Source organism: Pipistrellus kuhlii, unplaced genomic scaffold (genome assembly GCF_014108245.1).
Source record: "Pipistrellus kuhlii isolate mPipKuh1 unplaced genomic scaffold, mPipKuh1.p scaffold_m20_p_76, whole genome shotgun sequence".
Lineage (NCBI taxonomy): Eukaryota > Metazoa > Chordata > Mammalia > Chiroptera > Vespertilionidae > Pipistrellus > Pipistrellus kuhlii.
This window is the reverse complement of record NW_023425580.1, coordinates 968,039-975,529: the sequence shown is the minus strand read 5'-3', so window position 1 is coordinate 975,529 and position 7,491 is coordinate 968,039.

Sequence of the window (7,491 nt, the reverse complement as noted above, 5' to 3'; positions counted from 1 at the left end):
AACACAGTAACATATTACCAATGAGCAGGCAGCCTGGCCCATATATCCACAGGGTGCTCATGGGAGCTGCTGTGAGTCCTCACTGGGTATGATTTTGGACAAAGAGGGACACACTCTCTTCGGCAGTAGAAATTCTGAATTCACTCGTCCTGGATACCTGTCCATAGACACCTCAATTATGTGGCTTCAGTTCCAGTTTCCCTCACTGGCAAACACACCTAGGATGCCCCTTGAGCCACCACAAGGAGTGTGCACCGATCCACCACAGGTGGTGGACATCAAAAGCTGAGTCTGCCCACCCCACAAGAATATTACACTGGACACCACAGACACACCTTTCCAAAGTGCAGACCCACTGCCTCACATCACCCCAATATATGGTTCCTGTGTGCCACTGTGAGTCCCTGCTGGCCACACATGATTTCAATCAAGGGTGCAAAACAGCAAAAATTGGGACACCCTCCTCCATGGCTGCTGACTTCTAGATTCTGTAGTTGTATCTTTCCAGCTCACAGGCCTACATCAAAAGAACCCAAATAGCTTAAGTAGAATTACCAAGCCCAGGAGACCTGAGAGTTCACACCAGTAGCACCATCCTCAAAAGAACCTGGGTAGCAAAGAAATTGGACCTACAATTAGAGCATTATAGCAAAGCATGGGAAAGCAAAAAAGCAATCACCAAAGGAAAGAAAAAGAGGGATCACCAGAAAGGGTTAAATGAAATTGAGGCTAACAAATTATAAGAGGAAGAATTCAGAGTAACCGTTATACGGATGCTTAAATGGCTGGATGACAAATACACACAACTCAATGACAAATACACACAACTCAATGAGAATTATAAGGAGCTGAAAGTGATTGTCACCTACATGAAAAGAAACCAAGAGGAGATGAAGAATGACATAACTGCAATAAAGAACACAATGGAAGGCTTAAACACTGGACCTCATCAGCAAATTAGAAGACAAGGTAGTAAAAAACACACAATCACAGCAGCAACTAGAAAGAAAAATAAAAAAGCAAGAGGTTAGCCTAAGAAAGCTTGGGGACAACACAAAATGAAACAACATTTACATAATAGGGGAACCAAAAGGAGTGGAAACTGCAAGATATAGAAAACCTGTTGCAATAAATGATGACAGATAACTTCCCTGATATTAGCAATAAAAAAACTATGAAAGTCCAAGAAGTACTTAGAGTCCCAAACAAGATGAACCCCAATAGACCAACAATAAGACATATCATAATTAAATTGGCAAATACCAATGACTCAGTAAGAATCTTAAAGGGTGTCAGAGAGAGACAGAAAGTTACCTAAAACGGGATCTCCTATAAGAATATCAATTGATTTCTCAACAGAAACACACCAGGCCAGAAAGGAATGGAATGAAAATATACAAAGGTATGCAAAACAAGGGCCTGAATCTAAGAATACTATACCTAGTAAGGCTATCATTCAAAATTGAAGGTGGAATCAGAAGCTTCACAGACAAAAGGGGGCTAAGAGACTTTATCACTACCAAGCCAGCAATGTAAGAAATGCTAAAGGGACTGCTTTAAGAAGAAGAAAGAGAAAGGCAAAAAGAAACACAAACACTAAAGAAAAACATGACAACAAACATGTACTTGTCAATAATAACATTAAACATAAATGGATTAAATGCACCAAACATTACCCATATATTTGCTGTCTACAAGAGACCCACCTCAGAGAAAAAGATTCATACAGACGAGAGTGATAGGATAGAAAAACATTTTTCAAGCAAAAGGAAATGAGAAAAAAGCTGGGGTTGGGATATTTATATCTGATGAAATAGACCTCAAAGTAAAGGCCATAATAAGAGATATGGAAGGCCACTACTACTAAAGAGAGAAATTCAACAAGAAGATATAACTCTGATAATTATATGCATCCAATGTAGGAGCACCCAAAAACATAAAAAAAATCTCCCAGAAGACATCAAGGGAGAGATCAACATCAAAACAAACATAGTAGGGGACTTTAATATACCACTGACATCACTGGGTAAATCCTCTAGACAAAAAAAAAAAAAAAATCAGCAAAGAAACAGCAACTCTAAATGACACACTATATCAGATGGACCTAATTGACATCTTCAGAGCATTTCACCCCAAAGCTATGGAATATATGTTCTTCTCAAGTACACATGGGACATTTTTAAAAATAGACCACATATTGGGTCATAAACAAAGTCTGCTCAAATTCAAAATGATTGAAATCCTATCAAGCATTTTCTCAGACCACAATGCCATAATATTAGAAATAAACTACAATAAAGCATTCAAACAATTCAAACACTTTGAAGGTGAATAGCATGCTACTAAACAATGATTGGGTTATCAATGAGATCAAAGAAGAAATTTAAAAAATCCTGGAAACTAATGGCAATAACAACACAACATTACAAATCTTATGGGACACAATGAAAGAAGTCCTGAGAGGAAAGCTTATAACTCTGCAGGCCTACCTCAAAAAACAAGAAAAAATGGTAATAAATTATCTAACTCAACAACTCAAAGAATTAGAAAGAGAGCAAAAAGAAAAGCCTACAATGAGCACAAGGAAGGAAATAATAAAGATCAGAGCAGAAATGAATGACATAGAGACCAAAACAAACAAACAAACAAACAAAAAACAAACAAAAAAACAGAAGATTAACAAAAGAGTTGGTTCTTCTAAAGGATAAACAAGATTGATGAATCTCTAGCCAGGCTCACCAAGAAGCAAAGAGAGAGGACTCAAATCAGAAGTGAAATAGGTTAAATAACAACAGACCGCACAGAAATACAAAGGATTTTTTAAAAATACTATGAATAACTCTATTCTAACAAACTAAACCATCTGGAGGAAATGGACACATTCCTAGAAAAACACAACCTTCCAAAACTTATTCAGGAGGATTCTACGAATCTCAATAGGCTGATAACTATGGAAGAAATTGAAGCAGTCATCAGAAAGCTTCCTGCAAACAAAAGCCTGGGACCAGCAGGTTTCACAGGGGAGTTTTACCAAACATTCAAGGAAGAACTATTAGGTCTAGTAATAATTAATGTCGTTTTCTAATACTTTATTAAATCGAATTTATTTAAACAATACAACAAAATTTAATGAACAATATAGTTGCCGTTGTTTTCTACTACTTGTCCCCAATGCTCAGGAAGCATTTTAATCCCTCTGTTGTAAAATTCTTGTGATTTTGATGCAAATAATTCAGTCAATGCATTTTTGAGGCATTCTTCATTATTAAATTTTTTTCCAAGAAGAAAGTTTTGCAAAGGACGAAACAAATGGTAATTGGAAGGGGCAATATTAGGAGAATATGCAGGTTGAGGGAGAACTTCCCATTCCAACTGGCGCAGTTTTTCAGCAGTTATTCTTGCAGTATGCGGTCGTGCGTTATCGTGGTGAAGAATTACGCCCTTCCGATTAATCAGCGCTGGTTCTTTTTCTCTTAAAGCTTGGGCTAACCTTTCCAATTGGGCACTATACACTGCACTTGTAATGGTTTGGTTAGATGGTAAAAGTTTATAATGAAGAATTCCTTTAAAATTCCACCAAACACACAACATCACTTTTTTCTCATGCAAGTCAGGTTTTGGCATGGGCTGCGGAGCCTCATTTTTGTCCAACCATTGAGGCCGCCTTTTCAAATTAACATACAGCACCCATTCTTCATCTCCGGTAACAATTTGCTCTAAAAACGGCAAACGGTTTTGACGAGAGAGGAGCGAACTGCAAATTATGACTCTTTGATTAAGGTTGTTGTTGGTCAACTCATGAGGAACCCATTTTCCAAACTTTTGAACTTTGCCAAGTGCACGCAATTAATTGGAAATTGTTTTTTGTGAACAATTTAAAGTTGTCACAAGCTCTTATTGGGTAATTTGAGGATTTTGCACCAAAAGAGCTTGAAGAGCTTCTTGATCAAAATTGGACACACGGCCTCGACCACTCTTGTCATCTAACGAAAAATTTCCCTCGCGAAATTTCTCAAACCAACGCTGGCATTTTCTGGTGCTAACTGCATCTTGACCAAGAGCACTACAGATGTTTTTTGCAGCCTCACTTGCTTTTCTTCCTAATTGGAACTCGTAAAGCATGCAGTGCCCAATATGCTCTTCATCTGCCATCTTCTTAGCCCTAGTTTTGCAACAAAAACCAAACCAAACACAAACTTTTTCAAGCAAAACTTGTTAATTGCACTTCACACGTTCTGTAGATACCACGTGTTTGAAGGTTATGTCAATACAAGTCAACGACAAGCAAGATTTTAAACGAATGTTTAAAAACGACATTAATTATTACTAGACCCGTCCTCAAACTATTCCAAAAATTCAAGAGGAAGGAACACTTCCAAACTCCTTCTATGAAGCCAACATCACCATAATACGGAAACCAGAGGAAGACAACACAATGAAAGATAATTATGGGGGCAATGGTAAGATATGTACATATAAAACCTTAATAAAAAAAAAAAAAAAAAGAAAGAAAGATAATTACAGGCCAATATCCCTCATTAACTTAGATGAAAAAAAATAAACTAGATCATCAACCTACACCATATACAGAATGAACTCAAAATAGATAAAAGACTTAAATGTAATTAGTGAAACCATAAATATCCTAGAAGAAACCATTGGAAACTAAATTTTAGACATTTCACATAGCTATATGCTTACCAATACATATCTTAGAGCAAGGGAAACAAAAGAGAAAATAAAAGTATCTTTTTCTCAATTATCTATGGACTCAATATTTTATAGTTATAGAAGATTTTATTAATAAATTTATGAGAAAAGTTCTTTTTCAAAATGATTCCATTGAGAATTTATTCTCAATTAGCATGCCCAAACTCAAGGTCTTCTAAATTTACTAAGGGGAAGTGGTAAATGAGCATTTTGCTCTTTACATATATATTGTAGTTTCTTCATCATAATATAGTCCTATTACTTTACTTTTGAGGATGGTAATTATGTGGCATATAAATTTTTGCAAGTTAACATGGTTCTCTCACATTTGCTAAATTTTTTATTTTTATTAGGAGTGTATGAATAGTTTTATTCCTTCAGTTGAATTAATTTTGGTCAGAATTGATTTAATATCCCATTTTACCAAACCAGAGAATGGAGGATTTTTTTAAATTGATAAACTTGAGTTTCACTAGGGTCCATGAGACCCATCTTTAGATAAATCAGAATTTAAAATATTTTTAAACACTTGGCTTCTCCTGAAACTCAGACAAAAAAAATTGGATCACTTATAAATAGACTTTATTAGGTATGTAAAAATTTTAACTTAAGAAGCTGCAAGGTTTTCCTTCAATAGAAGGATATACCCAAATAAAACTATGTTCAATCAAAGAATCATAAGTTGCCATGTAGAAATTAGCCAATTGATGCAGTGTTTAAATTATATTCTAAAAGCAGTGTAAAACAAAAATCACCAGGAGAATCTAGCTTTATGCTGATTCTGTTATGATTTTTAAAAAGTATTAATTTATATTTAACAGCTTGTCCTTCAAAACAAAAAGTAAACAAAGTACAATATTCATTAATAACCTTGATTTATTTGTTTCTTATTTAGTATCTTTATTTCTATAGAGTTATATAGTAAATTAAGATTCATTCTTTTGCCATGGCCAGGGTGTCTCTGTTGAGCACTGCACATGTACACTGAAAGGTCACTGTTTCAATTCCCAGTCAGGACACATGCCCAGATTTTCAGCTTGATCCTTGGTTGGGTGCTTGCCTCAGGTAGCTGATTGATTTTTCTCTTCTCTTCTCTTCTCTTCTCTTCTCTTCTCTTCTCTTCTCTTCTCTTCTCTTCTCTTCTCTTCTCTTCTCTTCTCTTCTCTTCTCTCTCTCTCTCTCTCTCTCTCTCTCTCTCTTTCTCTCTCTCTCTCTCTTTCTTTCTCTCCCTATCTCTGTCTCTTTCTGTCTCCCTCTTTCTCAAAAAATATTTTAAAATATCAATAAAATCATTAAAAAACAATAAGATTCATCATTTTGAGGTATTCTATTTTTAATTAACTCTACAGACTTACTCCCAATTATATTTTACTAGAGTCCAGATGCATGAAATTCAGACAAGGGGCTCAGCCCTCAAAGCCCCTGCTACTGCAGCCCCTGCTGCCTTACAGCCCCATGGTCCCACCCACTGGTCATTCTGGAAGGTCCTTCCAGAAGGTCTTTCTGCCTTCTGTTCTAATTAACATATTAGCTCTTGATTATATAGGATGTTTTGTAACCTATATTTATTGTTAGAAACATTATTTTATATATTTAGATATTGAAGTTTCCCAAGACAATTGAAATATTGAAAAATAAGATGAATAATGGTAGTGCAGTTAAATTAAAATTCACACATTGTGTACAATTTCAATTTTAGTAATTTGTGTTAGTTTCCAGCATAAATTATAAAAAATAATTTTATTTTTATCTTTTTTTTGGGGGGGGTTATAAATGCTTTGTTTAATCAAATACATATTACCCCTTCTCTCCAGTCTGTTTTCTTTTTAAACTTTAAGAGGCTGTTTAAGGAAGTTTATAAAAAAACACCCATACCAAATTCTGCTCCCTCTCCATTGTTATGCCCAGATTTTGTGATCCCAAAGACCACCAGGGAGCTGAGTCCAATGCAAAAGCAAAAGAGTCTTTTATTCAGGCTAGCCCAAACTCAATCCCACATACACCAAAGTAGTGGCCTAATAGAGAGAGAGAGGGTTTCTCTAGAACAAAGGATTTATAGAGGTGGTGAGGTCACTGCTTTGGCTGATTCAGATTGGCTGGGTGAGGGCTAGGGTCCAGTTTCATAGTGACATAGTTATATAAAATGGAGGACATAGCACAAGAAGGAGTTAGGGGTTAACCCTTCTTTTGAAACAGAAATCTTTCTATATCCTTTTAAAAATTCAAAACCATGCTTTAGACCTTCTACTTAGAATTCTTTATTCTTTGAATCCTCAGTCTTTTAATGATTCCTAAGAAGCAAAGAGCCAGAATTTCTTTTTTTTTTAAACATATTTTATTGATTTTTTACAGAGAGGGAGAGAGAGATAGTTAGAAACATCGATGAGAGAGAGTCATTGATCAGCTGCCTCTTGCACGCCCCCTACCGGAGACATGCCTGCAACCCAGGTACCTGCCCTTGACCAGAATCGAACCCGGGACCCTTCAGTCCCCAGGCCGACGCTCTATCCACTGAGCCAAACCGGTGTCGGCCAGAATTTCTTTTTAAACTAGTTGTAACATTAAAGATATTATATCTTAAAGCTACCTTGCTGCCGAAACCGGTTTGGCTTAATGGATAGAGCATCGGCTTGGGGACTGAAAGGTCCCAGGTTCGATTCCAGTCAAGGGCATGTACTTTGGTTGCGGGCATATCCCCAGTAGGGAGTGGGCAAGAGGCAGCTGATCGATGATTTCTCTCATCAATGTTTCTAACTCTCTATCTCTCTCCCTTCCTCTGTA